The sequence below is a fragment of the Loxodonta africana genome, chromosome 1 (assembly GCF_030014295.1).
Source record: "Loxodonta africana isolate mLoxAfr1 chromosome 1, mLoxAfr1.hap2, whole genome shotgun sequence".
NCBI lineage: Eukaryota > Metazoa > Chordata > Mammalia > Proboscidea > Elephantidae > Loxodonta > Loxodonta africana.
The window spans coordinates 187,587,144-187,608,949 of NC_087342.1; the positions used below are offsets into that span (position 1 = coordinate 187,587,144).

The window sequence follows — 21,806 nt, forward strand, 5'->3', positions numbered from 1 at the left end:
TAAAATATTACTTTTTGTTTCCATGATAGATAAAATTTTGCTTTTTTTTTTTTTTATTAAAATGTACTCCCCACTAAGATACAAAGAAAGCAAAAATTTCTTGCCAATTTCTGGATGACAATCTCTATTGTTCTGTAAATTCAACAGATGTACTTTAAGAACAAAAATACAATGTTAATAGCAGTGGTTGGCATTTAGGATTGTTAAGAATTCTTTAAATAAAGCACTTTAGAAACTCACATTTCTAAAGATTTAAGTTAAACATGGGGGAAAAACGAACTGTTAAAATTGAGAACTTTTTCCTAATAAGCTTAAAGTTCATTAGAGGAATTTTTAATTAGGATTCCCTGTAAAGTAAGAAGGAGGCATATATTTTACAGATTACATTCCAGAATGCTAAAGGAAAGAGATTTAATAACTCTATAAAGGTCATTAGCAAGTTCTTCACACCATGAAGCCTGACAACATGAGTCTGCTGGCATTCTACACAGCATTGCATTCATTAGATTAATTTTGATACGGGTGAATCTTGGGCTCAAATTATATTTACAGAAACAATTAATAGACTTGACTTTAAATGTTCAGAGTATGAAAAATAGCCTCTAGTCAGCCAAAGATGGTAGTGGCTAGGTGGGTGTGCTACTGATTTTACCAACAGACTCTTCCCTGAAATATTGCATCATCATCCTGAAACACATACTGCTGCCCTCTTCAATTACGTGTTTGGATGGCAGGCTAGTTTCTGGAATTAGAGAAGTAGCAGAGCAGTACCTAGTCTCCGAGCTGAACTGGATGACCTTGCCTTAGTAAGGAATGGCAAAAAGGCACTGACCACAGGTCTGTCTGCTGGATCTAAAGGTATGTGTGTGGTCAGCAGTGCTGGGTACTGTTGAGAGTATATATTCTTCTTTATAACTGTCTTTTAAAGATCAGAAATAAGAGAAGAGAGGACAGAGAGGAAATAGGAAACATGGAGTTGATTTTGTTGATCATGAGACTCTGACCATTTTATCTTTGGAAATCCTTCAAGCTAGGGTCAGGGCCCAGCGATGAACGAAGGTAAGAGGAACAAGATGGCTCCCATGAGAGATTCAGAAAATGCGGATTAGTCAGGCACTCCTATTGATGTCAGTCTAATCAAGACTGCAATTTATCAATTATGTAAATTTAAACTGTTTTTTTTTTAGTTAGATATGCTCAAACAGCATGCACCTGTGCCCCATGTCAGAGGTCCTGATAGATTAAATTGTAACCTTATTGTTTTCATTTTGTGTCAGCTGAATAACTGAATCCCAAAACAATGCAATAGGAAATTACTAATATGATCAAAAGTCATTAATACGGCACAGTTATCTTTCTTGTCAAGTTTGATAGATAGAGTTTCTGTATTTTTCCAAAACCAATTTCAGCCCACCTTCCCCTAGTGGTTTCGAAAATGCAAACAGAGCAAGCTGAGATGGAGTATTGCCGCCAACCGTATTCCCACAAGTGGAGTTAAGTTAGTGCTACTCTGTCCAAATTGTTACAGAATTGGCAGCTGTAATATTGCAGCCTGTGGCTCATTCCAGCGATCCTAAGAGGGAGCAACACAGCAAGATTTTCTTATTTTAGGATGTGGATTCCTTTACTGGTATTTTAGAGTTTTATGTGTAGGAGGGATCTTATAGGACATCTATACAATCCTTTTATTTTATAGATAAGGAAGCTGAGTTCCAGAGAGTTTGTCTAATTTGTCAAAGGACACACAGTAAATATGTAGAATAAGAGGGCCAAAAATTCCAGTTTCTAGGCTCATATTCAGGATTGGGAATTTTTGCAGAGTCGCTGTTTTGCTTTTCGATATGTTTAGTTATTGTCGTGATAATCTTTCTCTGGTAACTACTAGCGTTTATCTCAAAGTTCTCACCAGAAAGTGGAAAGAGAACATGGGCTCTGGAGATGCTGAGGTGGAAAAAAGGGCTGGTTGTGAGACAGAGATGTGGACTAGATAGGCAGTCTCAGAAAACCTGGGATCTTGTCTTTGTTCCAACTCTTAATAACTTTGGACTGCAGTTTGCTTTACCTCTGGAGTTAATTTTTTTCTTTAGAAAATGAGAACCACATCCTTTTCCTAGAGTACTTCAAGGGGTGGTCAGAAGCCTCAAATTAAATAACACAGATGAAACATTTTATAAACTGTAAGGCACTTCAAGCGCAGGCCATCATTATCAGAGCACTACTCAACTTATTGAAGATCTCCAAATTGTGTTATTAACTGGTAATAATATCACTAGTACAGACAGATGTTTAACATGAAGCAGTTGGTTGGACAGGTCAAATTTGATCCAAAGTGCTCTCTGGCCCACTACTGAAATGGCTAACTCACAAACAAGGCTTTGAGGTAGGCAGGCCTTTTTACCAACAGAAAACATTTTTACCCTTTCAGCCTAGAGTGAGGTGTTGAGAAAATCACTGTTATTACTTATCTGTCACTTTACAAAGTAGTTAAGGCAATTATTTATGATTTTTTTTCCTCCGAGAAAAAAATACATGGTGGTACATCCTATAAAAAAAATATTGCTTGGTTCACGAGCATTGTTAAATAGGAAATGTTTTTCTAATGTAATATTTTTAAAATACTTGTTTCATGTATTTTACAAGCTATATACTACTGCATAAAGGATAAAAATATTTATTGTTTAAAACTCTTTGGAGGGGAATAATAATGGAATTATTATTCTACCTGTAATTTCATATCTCTTTGATATAACTTTCTATTATGAAACTTTTTTGAAAATCTGGAATGAAATTTAGAATCATGTTATCTATACCAGATGAGTTCTTTTTGAAAGAACTGACTAAATTTTAACAAGTGAGAGAGAGAAATGGCTAGAATGAAAAAGTCAGTAATTATCAGTTTGTTCAGGTTTCTTTTGAATTATTTTAAATATACTTTTAATGTTTTGAAGTTTTCTATATACAATTCATGTTGGTCTTATCAGTATTGTTTCTTAATCCAAGTACTTAGGGAGGAATATTATTTATATCATGAAGATAACATTTATCATCTTCTATCCCAAAGAATCTGCACCCTCTGATGTCTCAACATCTGTTTTATTACCCACTAAAATATACTGTTTATTTTGTTCCTATCATTCCGCTTCATCTTTCTAAATATTTTAAATCCAGTAAAGTGCAACTTATCTGTAAACTTTATAAAATTACAGTTCCAAAGAAACTTGCCTTATTTACCTAATTCCTCCCATTTCATTGTTTTAGACCTGAGGTCAATAAAGTATAGCCTACAGGCCAAATCCAGTCATCCACCTTTTATTTGTAAATAAACTTTCATTGGAACACAGCTACACTCATTTATTTGTATATTGCCTATGGCTACTTTTGCACAGAATTGAGTAGCTATAACAGAGACTGTGTTGTTGTTGCTAGTCACCATGGAGTCAACTCTGACTTACAGCAACTTTACGTATAACAGAACAAAATTTTGCCTGGTCCTGCATTATTTGCATAACCATTGGTATTTTTGAGTCCATTGTTTCAGCTATTGTATCAATCCATGTCATTGAGGGTTTCCTTCTTTTTCATTGGTCCTCTCTACCAAATATGATACAGTTTTCTAATGATTAGTCTTTTCTGATGGCATGTGCAAATTTTAAAATATTCACTATCCGGCCCTTTGCAGAAAAAGTTTGGTGACACCTGCTTTGGAGAATCATTGTCAACTCAGTCTTACTAATAATGGGGGCCTAAATACTTCCTTCTCCAGTGCTCTCTGATTGCACAAACCCGGGAACTAACACCCTTCTCAGAAATTCAAGAAGAAGAGACATAAGTGGGATTCTATATAGTATGCTGGTGGTTAGAGAGTGGCTACTCATCCCAACTCCACTGCACATTTTTAATTCTGAGTTACCAAATGATGGTGCACAAAACTACCATATGAACAGCACTATTTTCCTCTCTAGACTTCTCAATATCCACACTACCCCACCAAGTCCTCAAGATAAATGCCCAAAGTGTCTTCCCTGTCCATTATTTAATAATAGCACATTCTTTTTAAGAGTTCTGCTTTAAAACTTTTGCTAAAATGGCCCAGAATATCTCAGTTCCCTTTCTCTTTCTTCCTATATACTCCTATATCATCTTGAATGGCCCAGACTTCCATTACTCCATTCTCACCTCCAAGTATTCTCTTAGGCCACACACTCTGTCTAGAATGTGCTTGGCCGTAAGCGGTTTTACCATTTGGAGAAAGCCAACATCCTACAGAATGGTTAAGAAAAAAAAATTACTGTCAATTCTGATTCATAGCGACCCTATAGAACAGAGTAGAACTGCCCCATAGGGTTTCCAAGGAACAGCTGGTGGATTCAAACTGCCGACATTTTGGTTAGCAGCCGAGCTCTTAACCACAAAGCCACCAGGGTGCCTATAGAATGGTAGAAGGACAACATAAAGGAAATCTGGGTTCCTGGTTGATCTACTGGGACTGAGCTACCGTATCTACTTTGGATTACTCATCGTTTAACTCTGAAGTACTATGTGGGGAAGAAATAAACTTCCCTCTTCTTCGAGCCACATATTTTAGGTGTAGTTGTTACATTAGATTAGCCTGTACCCTAATGCAATTTCATTTATATAACATTCTCATTAATCTTGTTTTTTAAAAAGTAGTTTTACTGGCAACAATAAGTTAAGCACAAAGCTCTGGGTAAACTAATTGTTTTGTTTTTGCTTTTTTCCCTCTTTTTCCTATTTATCTTTTTAGTCCCCATGTAACCAAAAGAAGTAAAATTATTGTTTCTTCCATTTTTGTGTTAATTCAATTTCTTTTTGGAATATAAATACATATTACGTTTTTGGTGAAAATCCAAAGTTCTTCCTGTCTTGTGAACAGATTTTTGATGCATTCTATGAGGCAAGTGGAGCCCTGGTGGCACAGTGGTTAAGAGCAATGGCTGCTGTCTTAGGCAGGGTTCTCTAGAGAAACAAAACCAGCAAAGTGTATAAGTATATACAGGGAGAGATTTAGATCAAGGAAATGGCTCATGCAGTTGTAGAGGCTGGAATGTTCCAAGCCCATTGGTCAGGATAGAGGCATCTCCTGATTCATGTAGCACCAGGGGCTGATGAACCCAAAATCGCCAGGTCAGAGAGCAGGGCTCTTGGCTCACAGGCTGCAAAGATTGGCGAATCCTACGATCAGCAGGCAAGATTGCAGGTAAGCTGCTAGCTCAAATCCTGAGAACTAGAGGTCAGATGAGCAGAAGCCAGCTGCAGGATCCAGAGTGAGCAAAAGCCCACGAGCCCTGCCTGAATGTCCACTTATCTTCAATACAGGGTACACACCCAAAAAAACTCCCTTTCAACTGATTGGCTACTCATAGCAGATTCCATCATGGAGGTGATCACATTATATCAATTGTCATCATGGAAGTGGTCACAATATCATACAGCTGCCAAACCACTGAGAATCATGGCCCAGCCAAGTTGATACACAACCTTAAACATCACAAAAGTAGGCAGTTTGAATCCAGCAGCTTCTCTTTGGAAACACTACTACTCTACCCTATAGGGTCATTATGAGTTGGAATTGACTTGATGGCAACGGGTTTGGTTTTAGGTTTTATGAGGCAAGTAAAAACTCTGTACCTTGACAATTTTGGCTCACTAGCTAAAAGATATGGATGATTAAAATTTCTTAGAGAGATCAGAGGGTAATCGGTGCCTTAAACGTTGTTTATCTTCACACACACACAACTCTGGTTACATTTAAATTTAGCCAGATTACTGTCTCTGTGAATACTGATAGCCATATATTCTGCAGGCTGACTAAATTTTTTTTCATTTATTTTAAATTTATCTGCTGTCATAGATGAGCCAACACTGACCCCTATGCCTAATTATCAAAGTAAAAGCTACAATAAGAGTTTGTGCATTAGTTACACATTACACAGTAGGAAAAAGTCCAGTACGGGAGAGCCAATTAAATGGTTATAAGCCCTCTTAATTTTGGCCAGGGAATTTAGCCTTCTGATACAAAACAAACAAATAAAAAGAAATATATATGTAGGAAAAATAAATCCACAATTATAAAATTCCAGAAAGTACACCGATCAAATATTATAAATATTTTGTGAAAATAGGCCCTGTAGAAATATAAACAGCAAGTATAATGGATTATTTTTTATCAAAGAAAATGCCAACAAAGGGTCACCTGACAACCTTGGGAGAGATTAAATAGTGACCTGCAGAGAGGGCAGGATTAGGGTGATGGAGTGATTTTGACAAATAGATTCAAAATCTGTAAGAGTTGTTTTAATTACAGTTATTTTAATTCATCGTTAAACCAATGTCACTTGAAAAACTAATACTCTGGGAAAAAAATCCAGTTAAAATGCTTGGTTTTAATTTATGTTCACATTAATTTTACTTATAGGCTCTAAGCTTTCCAACAGGATGACAACTATAGCAAAAATCTCATATATTCCTGGGATTTTTTTTCCCACAGACAAGTGAAAACAATATACTTTTTCAATAACAAATAGTGCTCAATCACATCACTTTGAATTATATTCGAAGTGCTAAAGATTAAATGCCTCCTCAATGAGGAATACACTCTTTGTTTCTAAGACAGATAAGGTCTGTAGTAATCCTTTCAGAAGAGAAAAGAGGAGTAAGGGAAAATGCCCTAAAAAAATAACGGGGAAAAAAGTAACAAGAAACAGACTTAAGCTACTAGAAGTCTTCAACGGACAATAAAAAAAAAAAAAAAAGTCACTTTTGTTCTCATGGGCTCAAAAGCACCTCGTTTTTCAGACTTCAAACAGTTTTTATGTGACTTTTATCCTTAGTTTGTTTCCCAACAATGAACTATACCTTTAGCTTGTTAAATATCATATTAAAGATATGTAGGTAACACACTTAAACCTAAAGTTTTCATGAAGCCTATCACAGGAAGGAGAACCCTGGTGGCACAGTGGTTAAGTGCTGGGCTGCTAACCGAAAGGTTGGTGGTTTGAACCCACCAGCTGCTCCACGTAGAAAGATGTGGCAGTCTGCCTCCATAAAGATTTACAGCCTAGGAACCCTATGGTGCAGTTCTACTCTATCCTATAAGGTCACCATGAGTCAGAACTGACTTGACAGCAGTGGGTTTGGTTTGGTTTTTGGGTAAGACAAGGAAACTGAGCTAGTTTGTTTTTATTGAAACGGTGAATTCAGAGGTGCCAGGCAAATGCTAGTTAGACATCCTGGAATATAACAGTGTCACTAGTTTTAGTAGGTTGAGTTTACAGCCACATTATCATATTAGGTTTCACATAAATTTTGGTCCATTGGGAGATAAAAGGATATCAAATTTTACAACTTCTTGAAAATTTCTCTCCTCCTTTAGCAGGAGAGGAGTATCTCTTCATAACTATCTTGGACTTTGATCAGAGGAAAGAAGAAAAGATAAAGTGCTTTTTATTACAGTGTTTTTTTTTTTGCCATATGGAAATGTAGAAGAGAAAATAAATGTAATATGCTACTAAAGTGTTTTCAGGTATTTTAGGATAAAATCTAATTCTTACTTGCATTCTCTGGTTAACTCCCCCTACAAATCTTTCAGCACTTTAAAGGTCAAAGCAATTTTAAGGATAATCTACCACCACCACCACCACCACAGCCACCACCAGCAAGTGTGTTTAGACCAGAGGTTAAAACCAGTTCGTTCTGGTTTGAATTCCTGCTGAGAATTTGCATTTCTAACAAATTCCCAGGAGATGCTAATGCTGCTGGTTAAGGACCAATTCTGAGAACCTCTAGTAGAGCAGGGGTTCTCAAAATGTATTATCTATAAGAATGACCTGTTCTACATCATTGGAACAGAACAATGGGATACTTCATGGTTTAAAGTCAGGAAGGGTATGCATCAGGGTTGTATCCTTTCACCATACTTATTCAATCTGTATACTGAGCAAATAATCCAAGAAGCTGAACTACATGAAGAAGAACGTGGCGTCACGATTGGAGGAAGACTCATTAACAACCTGTGTTATGCAGATGACACAACCTTGCTTACTGAAAGTGAAGAGGACTTGAAGCAGTTACTAATGAAGATCAAAGACCACAGCCTTCAGTATGGATTACACCTCAACATAAGGAAAACAAAAATCTTCACAACTGAACCAATAAGCAACATCGTGATAAATGGAGAAAAGATTGAAGTTGTCAACGATTTCATTTTAATTGGATCCACAATCAACAGCCATGGAAGCAGCAGTCAAGAAATCAAAAGACTCACTGCATTGAGCAAATATGCTGCAAAATACTCTTTAAAGTGTTGAAAAGCAAAGACCTCACTTTGAAGACCAAGCTGTGCCTGACCCAAGTCATGGTGTTTTCAATTGCCTCCTATGCATGTGAAAGCTGGATGATGAATAAGGAAGACCAAAGAATTGATGCCTTTGAATTATGATGTTTGAGAAGAATATTGAATATACCATGGACTACCAAAAGAATGAAAAATCAGCCTTGGAAGAAGTAAACCAGAATGCTCCGTAGAAGCAAGCATGGTGAGACTGTGTTTCACATACTTTGGACATGTTGTCAGGATGGATCAGTCCCTGAAAAAGAACATCACGTTTGGTAGAGAGTCAGCGAAAAAGAGGAAGACCCTCAATGAGATAGATTGTGGCTGCAACAATGGGCTTAAGCATAACAACAATTGGGAGGATAGCGCAGGACTGGGTAGTATTTCGTTCTATTGTACATAGGGTCATGAGGAGTTAGAACCAACTCGGTGGCACCTAAAAACAATAACAATACATCCTACTATGGCGAGTAGTATCTAGGGGTCTTAAAAAAAAAAAAAAGAATGACCTGGGGATCATGTTAAAATGTAGATTCTGATCCAGTATATCTGGAATGGAAATGCAAATTCTCAGCAGGAGCTGTAACCATTATGAACCATCTGAATCTCTGGTTTAAACCACTGAGGAAATGTTTTTAAATTTATGTTCAAAATCCTTTAGTACTATTCACTTTACATTTCAAAATGTTCAATGCAGAGTATGGATAACCTAATAGAACAAAAAAAATAATAAAAATTAATAAAACGGATTTGGAACAAACTTCTAGCTGCTAAAATACATTTCTTAAAATCCTTAATCATTTTATTAAACATGCTTACTATTCTACAAAATAAGTTGGGATGATTAACCTAAAGAAGTAAGCTGGAAGGTGAGCTGGTGTCTACCTGGGGTTATGATGCCATCAACGGGGACTCACACAGTAATATGCTACACTGGCCTTGGGCCATTGGAGAGGGAGGAGTTTTTTAGATGGCAACCACTCAATTAACCTTCTCTGCCTCAAAAGAGCCAGACAATTAACCTCCAAAACTAATTAGCTGAGATAAGGAGCCAAATTTAATGGTGATACCTAACAGCATTCAGTAGTAAGACTAGGCTGTGTAGATAGCCAGGTCTGTATCATGTTCTACCAAAAGCTCATCTCCAGGGCTCTACTGCACAAAAACACATGTGCAAAATGATCATAGGTAAGCAGTTAGGTTACCAAGTGATTAAACTGTTAAGATACTCATAAGAAAATATTCTTAAATTCTCCTTAGATATCTGTATTGCCTTGTATCTTGCTCACCATTACATCTCAATAAATAAAATAATTTACTATTTATTACCTAATTATTTTTAGTAAAAAAAGCATTATTGACTATAGATATGTAGCTGTTCTTATTGATCTAGGCCAAAGATTCTCAAAGTGTAATCTGTCGAAACCTGGAGATCATCCACAACACTTTGGGAAAACTATTTCCGTAATAGTACCAAGCTATTATTTGCCCTTTTTTTCCCACTGTGTTGACATTTTCACTGATGGTGCAACAGCAATAGCGGGTCATACCACTGATGCCTTACCTTAGCACAAAGCAATTCAGTGGCACTGAGCTATGGTATGGGTCATTAGTAGTGACCATTGTATTCTGCCCTATAATGCACTTGCGGAAACCCTGGTGGTGCAGTGGGTAAGAGTTCGACTGCTAACCAAAAGGTCAGCAGTTCGAATCCACCAGGTGCTCCTTGGAAACCCTATGGAGCAGTTCTACTCTGTCCTATCAGGTCACTATGAGTTGGAATCAACTTGATGGCAGTGAGTATTTTTTTTTTTTTTATGCACTTGCAGTAAGGGAAAAAAATGCCAGTTTTACTTAATAATACTATTCATAAAGCAGTAGAAATATTATTTTGTTAAATCTAAGCCATTGTGTACACATCTTTTTATATTCTGTGTGATAAAATGAAAATATACATAAGGCACTTCTGATGCATAGTGGAAGTTTCCAGGAAAAGCACTTGTGTGATTGAGTTATGAGATGAACTAGCCACATTTTTCATGACATCATTTATCACTGACAAAGAATGGCTACTCAGACTTGGGTAATTTGCAGACATTTTATTGAAAATGAATGAAGTGAGCCTGTCCCTTCAAAGAAAATAATGAACCATATTTGTCACTGGTAATAAAAAATTTGAGTTTTTATATGAAATTTAGAATTTTGGAAAACCTAAATCTGCCACTATGAACTTGACAAATTTCAAATTCTGAATATTGAAAGATTTTTCTTATGAGATCAGTGATTATATTCACAAATGAGATTTTTTTTAATATATATTGTATAATGAAATGTGTTGACCTTTGGAAGATCTGCGTTAACTCAGTGAACTGATAGTCTCTAGATGACTAATGCACGATGTTACCAAAAAAAAAGAAAGAAAAGAGAAAAAAAGCATGGTTAAAAGATCCATGTAAAATTCAAGATAGATAAGTGGATTTTAATGTTTAAGAGTATGAAAAGTTCATAGATATGGTTTCAGATTTCACATTGCCACTAACCTTTAAAAAAAACTACCACTTGTTGAGTCTTGATGCAGTATCAAAGAAGAATATCCGCAATTTTTAAGAAGCTGTTAAAATAAATCTTTCCTTTTTGACTTACTTATTTGTGTGAGGGAGCCCTGGTGGCGCAGTGGTTAAGCATTTAGCTGCTGACCAAAATGTCGGCAGTTCAAATCCACCAGCTGCTCCTTAGAAAGCCTATAGGGCAGTTCTACTCTGTCCTATGGGGTCTGTATGAGTTGGAATTGCCTCAAAGGCAATGGGTTTGGTTTTGGTTTTATTTCTGTGAGGTTGGGTTTTCTTCATAGAGTCCAGCCAAAATAACATATGGCAACAGACTAAATACAGAAGCAGAAATGAGAATCTAGCTGTTTTCTGTTAGGCAAGACAACAGATATGCTGAAATGTAAAGCAATGTCACTCTTCTCACTAATTTTTTTGTTTTCAAAAAAAGTTATTTTTCATAAAATGTCATTTATGTTAACGTATAATGGGCTTATTATTGTTACTTTTAATGAAGTATTCATAAAATTTCCATTATAATTTTAATATGTTAAATATTCATAGATAATCATAGGTATAAGGCACAAAACATAAACTCTTTGGGGTCTTCTGTAATTTTTAAGAGTGCAAATGGGTTTTGAGACCAAAAGATTGGAGAACCTTTAAAATCAAGGAACTGAGATTCCATTTTAAGAACTCAGGAAAAAAAAAGAGTAAGGTAAATCCAAAATAAGCTGGCAGAAGAATATAAAATAGATAATAGAAAAACAATGAGAAATTTAATAAATCCAGGAGATTGTCCTTTGAGAAGTTCAACAGAATTGACTAACCCCTAGCTAGATTGGTCAGCAGAGAGAGAAAGAGGGAGAATAAATTACTGAAATCAGTAATGAAAGAGCATTTACCATTACAGATCCTACCAACCCTAAAAGGATAATAAATAAATATTATGGACAACTTTATGCTGACAAACTTGACAATTCAGATGAAATGAACAAATTCCTTTGAAAAAAACACCTTGCCAAAATTGTTAAGAGATGGAAAATCTGAACAGTCCTTTTTTAAATAAATTGAATTTATCAAACACCTTCTGCAAAGAAAATCCCAGATTCAGATGGTTTCATTGGTAAAATCTATCAAACATTTAAGGAAGAAATACAACTAATCTACAGATTCCTTCAAAAAACAGAGTACGAAAGAACACTTGACAGTATTTGCTGGTAGACTGGATGTGAGAAGTGAGAAAAAGTAAGGAATCAAGCATGACGTATAGTTTTGGCTTTTGCAAACTCAGTGAATTATAGCATTTAGTAGGATAAAGAAGGAGCAGATGTGTGGAGAGGGAGAAATGATACATTAATAGCATCGTTCAGAACATCGAAAGTTTGATATGCATATTAGATTTGCAAGTATATATGCCAAGACTACAATTGGACATATGAGTCCAGAGATCTGTGGAGCAGTCCGTGGTTATAAATGTGGAATTTATCATCATATAAAGCCATGGCTGAGATTACCTGGAAGAGAGTATAGATGAAGAAGGTGTCACAGGACTGAAAACTAGACTATACCAGTATTGAAAGGTAAACAGAGAAGTTTAGCCAGTAAAGGATGCCAAGATGGTATGGGCATTGAGGCAGTAGGAAAACAAGGAGATGATATCAAGATGAAAAGGAGTGCTTTTTTTGTTTGATTTTTGTGTCAAATACAACTGAAAGGGCAAGCACCACTGGATCTGACTACATGAAAATCATTGTTGACATTGACAAGAGCAGTTTTAGAGGAGGGCTAGAGAGGGGAGTCTGACTGCAGTGGATTGAGGAAAAGAAACAGATATAGAAAACATACAGGATAGGTTTTGCTGTGTATGAGACAGGAGAAGTTTATTAGTAGGTAGTAGATATGCAGATCAATAGAGTTTTTTAAAGATTGTAATTTCAGTGCAAAAAAAAAAAATCCAATACAAAGGAATAAATTAGTGATGCAGGAGAAACAGAACCTAAACGTATGAGTTGAAGCCTTGAGAAGGCAAGCGAACTGGGCAGACAGGTTCCGATGGAGAGCTGAGTATAGGCACAGATGCAGGTTCCTAATTTTCTAATGGGGAGAAGAGGGCATTCCCATCAGAATGCTTCAATTTTCCTTGTAAAGAATGGAAAAAAGTCATCAGAGGAATAAGAGAGAGAAAGAGGAAGAAACAAAGTTATGAACTTTTATGTTGGAGAGGGGGAAAGTGAGCACTCTAGGGAAATGCCACAGGATTGTAGGGCAGAATTGAGTATCCATTTGAAAAATATTGTGAATTTAAAGTGAAACCAGTTAGCTGAGTTGTATATTTTCCAGCAATGTTTATTTTCTTGGATTTAACTAGGAGCAACTGGAGGGTTAACCAAAGTTGTGGGATTGTCAAATCAAATTTCACAGAGTGGGAGAGAGGAAGGTTAAGAGTGTTTGCATGAGTACTTGAAAATGGTAATGGAATAAAGGAAAAGGTATATATTTGCTTTATCTCAGCCACTATGTTTCCTAATACCATTTGTCCCCCTCAACATAATTGGAGAAAATCACTTACCAAGGATGCTTTATTTCAGATTGACTAATAAACACAGCATTAAACGGGCTCATTTTTCTAGAGGCTGTCACTATTTGTCCTTGACCTCCACAGTTTCATCAGAGGAAAGGACTGGTAGTGGTCCACTGCCCTAAAAATTCTGTCTGGCTTTTGGACTCTTCTTGCTTGTATTCTCAGCTGTCATCTGACCATAAATAATGCTATCTCAGGTATTTCATCACTTAGTGGATGTTGAGAACATATCTCTCACCATTTTTGAACAAAACTTTGATTGTTATATATTTCTCGTGCCTCACACATCCCCTGTCCCCTCAATGGGGAGTACAAGAGGGAGCTGGCACATCTCTCCTGGTGACAGGAATTAGTTTGACAAAACTTCAAACCCAAAGACTTGATAGGAGATAGAACAACATGGCCAACAAAGTCAATAATGTTGTTCTCATCCAATCTTATCCTCTAAAAGGCTTACTGTGGGTGTCATTACACCCTTGACCCATACACCAGAACAAGATGAATTCTATGCATGCTGATGATCTATTTTTATAGCTTAATAGAGTTCTTGGCTCTTCTTCTAAAGCTCGCCATGTGAAATGCTTCAGCCGTCTTTAACAATGCTATCACCCAACAGGTGCATGAACTTTGCATAACACAGACACCTTTAAATATAGTATTGAACACTAAGATCATTTGCTCTAGATTTAAAATAAATTAAAAGACAGGGAACTGCACACCTAGTTTTCTTCCATGGGTTTATTTGGTGATTGGTAACCATAACTAACAATCTTTATAATAGCTAAGATGTATTGAGAACTGCCTAAACATTTTATGTGGATTAACTCATTTGTTCCTCACAACAACCTTACAAAGTGAATACTATTATCATTTACCTTTTTAAAGGTGAGAAAAACAAGTCGCAGGTGGAGTAAGTAACCTGTTCAAGGTGAAGGTAATATGTGTCAGAGTTGTAATTTGAACCCTTGCATCCTGCCTACAGGAGCTAGTGATAACCACATGATATTGTCCATATAGCTTACTAGGCTTAAATGAGAAATAGTTTATTTATTATATTTTTTGTTTCTATCACATTTTTATTTTAGATTGCTCCCTATCTAAAATATCATCACTCTGACCTTTTAGCTTGAGGAAGTTGTATTTCATGAAAATGAATTATGCTAGCTGACCCAAAAGATTTCTTAAATCCTCCTTCCTATATCATGGTTGGAGAAAAATGTAACTTTGAACCATATGAAATTGTTATTTTACCTTTTTGACCTATGAAAATGGCAATTTCGTGAGGCTCAACTTGATATAAAAGGGATGCAACAAATCTATATTCAGTCCATTTCTCGGTTTTATTTTCAGTATTATGATGGGTTTCACTATTATTCATGAGCTCTTTCCTGGCCTCCATTGTGTCAGCAACAAACACTACCCCTTGGTGAGAGGGCAAATCAGGGCTAGAAGCATAGACTGTGCCTGAGAGTCAGAGTCACATCTTATAAGATCTTATAAGATGGCATCCAGCTCATGATGTCTGAAGACTCCTGAACTTAGCCTCATTTGCCTGATGAGCTGCTAAGTCCAACTGCTCAATAATGTGCGATGTGACTTGACTCATTTTAACCTTTATTATTTTACCACTTTCCCAAAAAATCTCCCCTTAAAGCCTAACAACCAAATAGACAGTCTTACTGATTGAAAGGTCAATTAATCATAATGGTTCAGGTATATTGTCAGACACGTAGGAATCATAACACCTACAATGTGCTAAATTCCTCATTTCTCCCACAGGATTTTTCAGTGCTAAAAACAGCATCATTGCCAGTCTTCCTAGCAAAAGCATTGCTAATTGAAAATCAAAAGAATCCAACTAATGTGTTTACTGAGTGTGAACAAGGAAGGTTGTCACATCTAGAAGTTCCAAAATAGTTTTCTTTCTTTAGAAAATATGTATCTTCTCAGAACAAGCAGCAGTTTTCTCACGTGTCTTAGTCTGTGTCATTGGCCACCGCTGAGTCAGAACAGAGGTGACTTTTGGGTAATTGCAAGTGTCATTTTCTGTATTTGGCAAGTGTGGCAGTCTGGATGTCCTCACCACATGAAAAGGTTGACAGAATGGTCATTTTAAAACTTGCCCAGCAAGCCTATAGAAGGTATGAGAGGTGGTACCCAGAAGATAAATGGTAAGGTCAGTGAACAGGAACTTGGTTGTTATCGCTAACACAGACCATTCTTCCTGTCAGCAAGATATCAGTGACATGTCCTTTGCTGTGAGGTGATACGTTCTGGAGATATAAATAAGTGAATTTAATTTCTACCCACTTCAGAAAGAGATAAGCATGAACACCTAAAAATTACACACCGTTATAGACTGCTAAATAGCCAATGACATTTGGTTTCATAACCTCTCCCCTTAATTTCTAACAATATTTAACAAAATTAGTATCTTTAGACAGAAAGATGTATAGCCTTGTAAGTATTTTGGTAGCCATCTCTGTCATTCATCATATATCAATGTATCATGCTAGAAAATTGTCTAGGATTAGAGAGACAAAAAGAGGAAAAAAACAAACTACTAATAGCTGGAAAAAAATAGAAGCACTTTTTTCATAATACTGAAAATAAAGCTGCTCTTGGCAGCACCTTGGAGATTACATAATCCAATTGTCTTCTTTTACAAATATGGCAAATGAGTCCAGAAAATTTAAGAAATACGTATTTTAAAAAGAACGTTTTCTTAAAACTCAATATACCTTCAATTTTCTTTTAAGAATTTTTATTTTGTTCCTGTCATGATTACAGAATGTCTGAGCTACCACATGTTGACTGTAAACTGAAGAATTCCACCTCTATGTGATTTCTTGGAAAAAGGGAAATAGACACCTACCCCTTATGTCCCACCTCCTTCAAATATACCAGTTAGCACAGTTCACAAGTAAAAGATAGACATTAAGGCAGCTTTTTATGAAAAGATAACTGATTTTGAGGTTAGAAGAGCTGGATTCCAAACCATTACAATCTGTTTGATATGGGGTACAATTCTGCCTAAGCCACACTTTCCTCAACTGTAAAACGTACTTAATAGTTCCTGATCTACTTCACAAAGTCCTTCAAAACTGTATATAAGTCTTGAATTATTCCCAATTCATTATTGTATGAATCCTGGTGGTGTGGTGGTTAAGTGCTACGGCTGCTAACCAAGAGATCAGCAGTTCAAATCCGCCAGGTGCTCTTTGGAAACTCTATGGGGCAGTTCTACTCTGTCCTATAGGGTCGCTATGAGTCAGAATCGACTCGACGGCACTGGGTTTTGGTTTATTGTATACATTATTAAATCATATATATGTATATGTATTGACCAAAAATATAATTTATAATATATATGTACATATATGTATAAGAAACTCTGGTGGCACAGTGGTTAAGCACTCAGCTGCTAACTGAAAGGCAGTTCGAACCCACCAACTGTTCCATGGGAGAAAGATGTGGCAGTCTGCTTCTGTAAAGATTATAGCCTTGAAAACCCTATGGGGCAGTTCTACTCTGTCTTATATGGTTGCTATGTGTAGGAATCCACTCAACAGCACACAAGAACAACAATATATGTATACATATAGTTTTTTTTACTATTATAAATTATGTCTTTTTCAATATTAAATACTAAATAATGTCAATCTTTGAATTATAAAAGTAATATAAAAATTAACATAATTCATGGGTTATTGAGGATATTCAATTAGACACTATATTAAAGTACAAAAGATTATATAATACATATTATATATCATAAGTGTTTGTTATCTTTATACATTAGCTAACATATTCAACAAATATTGAGTATCAACTATGTGTAAACCCAGTACTGTGGTGGGTTTTGTAAGTAATAGAGCAATGAATTACATACAAATTTTATTTTGAGGGCATGTATAACATAAGTGTCTTCAATAAGGTGGAAAAAGGTGCTATTACAGATGAGCTACCAAACTACCCTCAGACAGGGTGGTGGACTGTAGAAAAGTCCAACTGGTACATAAGAAAAGACTGATGATAACTACTATTATCCCAACGGGACATATCCCAGTAAGGAAAAAAAAATAAAAGAGATTGGCTTCTTTCTGTGATGTTTCTCTTAAGAACTTCCTCCCAAATCAAAACCTCCCCAACACACACATTCAATACAATATAATTCTCCTTTCTATTCTCTTATCCCTACTCAAGGTCTCCTTCCAAATACTGTGAGTACTGGAATCCTCCAAAGCTTGTCAGCATCACAGTGTTTCACATTAACAGGTACTCAAAAAATACTGTTACATTGATAAATCAGTGAATGGATGAATAAATGAATGAAGTACTTCAGGTTTCAACTTTTCTTGTTTTCTGTATAAATCTGAAAGGAGCCCTGGTGGCACAGTGGTTAAGCACCCTACTGCTAACTGAAAGGTTGGTGGTTCGAATCCACCAGCCACTCCCTGGGAGAAAGATGTGGCAGTCTGTTCCATTAAAATCACAACCTTGGGAATCCTGTGGGGCAGTTTACTCTGTCCTATAGGATGGCTATCAGTCAGAATCAACTACAGGTTTATATAAATCTGATCACCAATTTACTCCCTGTCTGGAGGAATTTCCCTGGCGGAAAATAGATGTGGTCTCTCCCCTTGGATGGGAGACAACAGTGCACCCAGATTGTTTAAGTCTCCTTTGTATCATGTCCTTTTATTGTGACCCTTTCTGGGACAAGAGTAGGGTTATAGCAGTCACTTGGTCCAACTAAATCGCTACAATTAAAAAATCGCTTCGAAAATTGAGAAATTATTAGTCAGCCTCTTCTTCAACAAGTTTCATAGTGGAGCTTATATCCCACTGTTGCCCAACTCTGATTAATTGGTAATGCCTCCTTATATGGAGGCAAAATCTTCCTTTACCTCTAACATTCACCAAATGCAACTAAGTTTGTAGCCTCAACTAGTATGCAGAAGAGCAGCTCTTCTTCTCCTTGAGGATCTTCTATTATTTGAGTTTGCTATTATGTCTCCTCTTAGTCTTTGCTTCTATAAGCTAAGCAGCCCCTTTTTCTGAATCTATCCAGTTTCCTTATCAAAATATGACATGCAACTGTAAATACCACAAAGGGGAGGTTGACTAAACTCTTAACCGTTATAGAGGAAAGTTAATTGTTAAACAAATTTTACAGCAGAAATGTATAGTTTGTAAACAGAAATGTAAATGTAAATAGAAATGTAACCAGTTGCTGTCAAGTCAATTCTAACTCTTGACAACCCCATGTTGTCAAAGTAGAACTGTGCTCCATAAGGTTTTCAATGACTGTTTTTTTTCAGCAGTAAACAGCTCCTTACATTTGTGCAGATCTTTTTGAAATTATTTTTCCCCAGAAAAAAAAGTATCTTTTTGATCTCAAAATTCCTGAAGGAGGCATGGTTGACATTGTTATTTTCAATCTACATATCCTTGAAGTTGTGAATTTCTCAGGATTGACTGAAGACATCTTATGTGGGATCCCGTCCAACCACTAACTCCTCAGCACTCCTTTACCCACAGAAGTAAATTTGTACGTATATGCATGTGTGTGCATGCATGCGTTTTTGTAGGGAATATTTGATGATGATATATGACCTTCAATTATGCCCATAGTTAGGCATCTTATATACTGTTAGATCTCATAACACAACAGACTCACAATATACTAAAAAATACAAAGAGCTAATTATTATGAGGTTAGTTACATTAAACAGTCACTTTAGACATCTAGGGAGCCCTGGTGGTGCAATGGTTGATAGTTAAGGCTGGCTGCTAACCAAAAGGTTGGCAGTTGGAATCCACCAGCCGCTCCTTGAAAAACCCTATGAGGCAGTTCTACTCTGTCCTATAGGGTGGCTTATGAGTCAGAATCAACTTGATGGCAACGAGTTTATGGGTTTAGACGTCTAGAGGCACAGGTGGGAAATATGGTAAAGAGTAGCTAAAAACTTAATGTTGTTTTCATGTATATAATATCCAGACGGAAAATAACTTGATCCTTGAGAAGCTACTTTTTGCAAAATTGTCAAAATTTTACTAAATTATAAAAATAATTTTTAAAAACTTAAAATTCTATTTTGCTTTTACTACCTGGAGAGCATTAAAAAAAAAAAAAAAAGATGTATTTGATCACTAAATCTCTCCTTTTTTTTTCTGGAGTCATACTATCCATGAGCCCACTAATCCTTAGCTCTAACCCAAACTTGCTCTTTTCTAGATTGTCTGCATAGCTTACGTTCTAACATTTTCCTTCTCTCGTTCCCGAGTTAGATTCTTACATGGATCTGAGGTCTTCCACTTTCATGGTTTTCTCCTACATTTTATTAGAGTATCTCAAACAATTTCTCAAGAAAAAATGTGCAGAAGGTAAGCTTTCTCAATCCCTGTATGAGTGAAAACATTTCACTCACACTTAGATGTCAATTTTGAGTATAGAATCATAAACTCAAAAATTCTCCCCCCTCAGAATTTTAGAAGCATCCTACCCTATCTTCTACCCCCACCCTCTCACTGATTGAAGCAGGGTTTCTCCTCCTTCTCCTTCTCTGCCTCTATTTCTTCCTTATCATTATCTTCTGGTAAGCTTTTTAATCTTGTCTTTATTCTTGCAGTATGCAAAGTTCATGAGGTTGTGATTTTCACATATCCTGTCCAGCCTGCTGCAAGTTTTTCTAGTCAAAAGTCGAATTTTTTCTTTACCTTTGGGTCCTTTGAATTTTAAGACCTCATACACAAATATCACCTCTTCACAGGTTTTCCCAAGGAAATCCTGTTCTGAGTAGGCAGCTCATCTGTTAAAGGATGTTGATCAGAATTAGGTGATGAAAACACGGGAAAAATACAAGGTGGTACAAGATGCAGAAAATGTCACTCAGTAGTGACATTAACTCCTACTCTCATAATGACAATCCTATTCGGCAAAGGCAATTTTTATTTGTTTGATAAAAATCTTTGTGTGATATTAGAGGAAAAACTTTATTAATACCCTTGGGTTTTATATTATTAAAGTCACTGTCAAATCCATTGAACTCTATGCCATTTTGTTTTTTATGCCTTTAGCATGCAATGTGCTATTTTACTCTTGGAACCATAAAAAACAATGTAGTATTCAGCTGCAAATGTAGATTATTTTCAATTAGAAGGAAAAAATAATTTAGAATATATTCTCTACTCCCTCGTTTATACTGCCTTGATTTCCCATTGCCTTGTGATTTTGACCTTCATAAAATCACATTCTAGAATAGAAGCCCGGCTCTGCCACTTACTAAATTGGCAACTTTGGTTGTTATTTCACATCCCTGAATGATGGTATCATCTATAAAATGGGATGATAAAAAAAGTTTCTCTTGGAGGAGTAAATGAAGCAATATATGCTAAGTGCCTGGCAGATCATATATAAAAAAATATATATTATATACTCAATGTCAATTTGTATTATTTCATGAATAATTCATTTTGGTATCACATTTGATGAAATCATTGCCTTCATTCTCTTGGCTTAAAACTCTGTCTCAGCAATCTTGGGATGCAATTCAAAGGGAAATGCACCATCAGGGTAGAATTCCGTTCATTTTCATATTCCTAAAAATGAGCCTGGCTGTAATTCTACTATAAAAATGTCATCTCATCTTTCCCTATTAATTTTATAAATAATTCTTAATATCCTGTTTTGGTTTTTGAAACATGAGAAACCTCACCTAATTAATGCTCTGGCACAACCCAACACCTTTCTCATGGGCCTGAGCCTGTCCAAGCTGAAGCATTAGACTTGTGCCTACATAACCCAGTGAAAACCCAGTGCCGTCGAATCGATTCCGGCTCATAGCGACCCTACAGAACAGAGTAGAACTGCCCCACAGAATTTCCAAGGAGCACCTGGCGGATTTGAACTGCCGACCCTTTGGTTAGCAGCCATAGCACTTAACCACAACTCTAATTTGAGGAGTTTTTAAAGGACCTTAAGGTACTTTCAAAAATTCTACGACATTTAGCAAAGTCAGTGTTTTTGAGGCTGTTTAGACACTTAGAATGTCACCGAGAATGTAGGGTTCAAGACTCTGTGTCTTCTGTCCCTAAGTCCCTTGTTGTGTTCTTAGGTGCTGTCAATTCTGACTCATAGCAACCTTATATACAACAGAAGGACACACTGCCTGATCCTGCTAAATCCTCATAATTCTTGTTATGCTTGAGCTCATTGTTGCACAAATGTGCCAATCCATTTCATTGAGGGTCTTCCTGTTTTTCACTGACCCTCTACTTTACCAAGCATTATGTCCTTCTCCAGGGACTGATAACATGT

General features: G+C 36.3%; 1 long non-coding RNA gene across 1 annotated transcript; it reads left to right on the top strand.

Moving 5' to 3' along the window:
• Window positions 1-563: 563 nt before the first annotated feature.
• On the top strand, window positions 564-19,811 carry LOC135227263 (uncharacterized). Its single transcript, XR_010317405.1, has 3 exons — window positions 564-858; window positions 18,836-19,037; window positions 19,778-19,811. It is a non-coding gene; the product is annotated as an uncharacterized LOC135227263 (long non-coding RNA).
• Window positions 19,812-21,806: the final 1,995 nt, after the last annotated feature.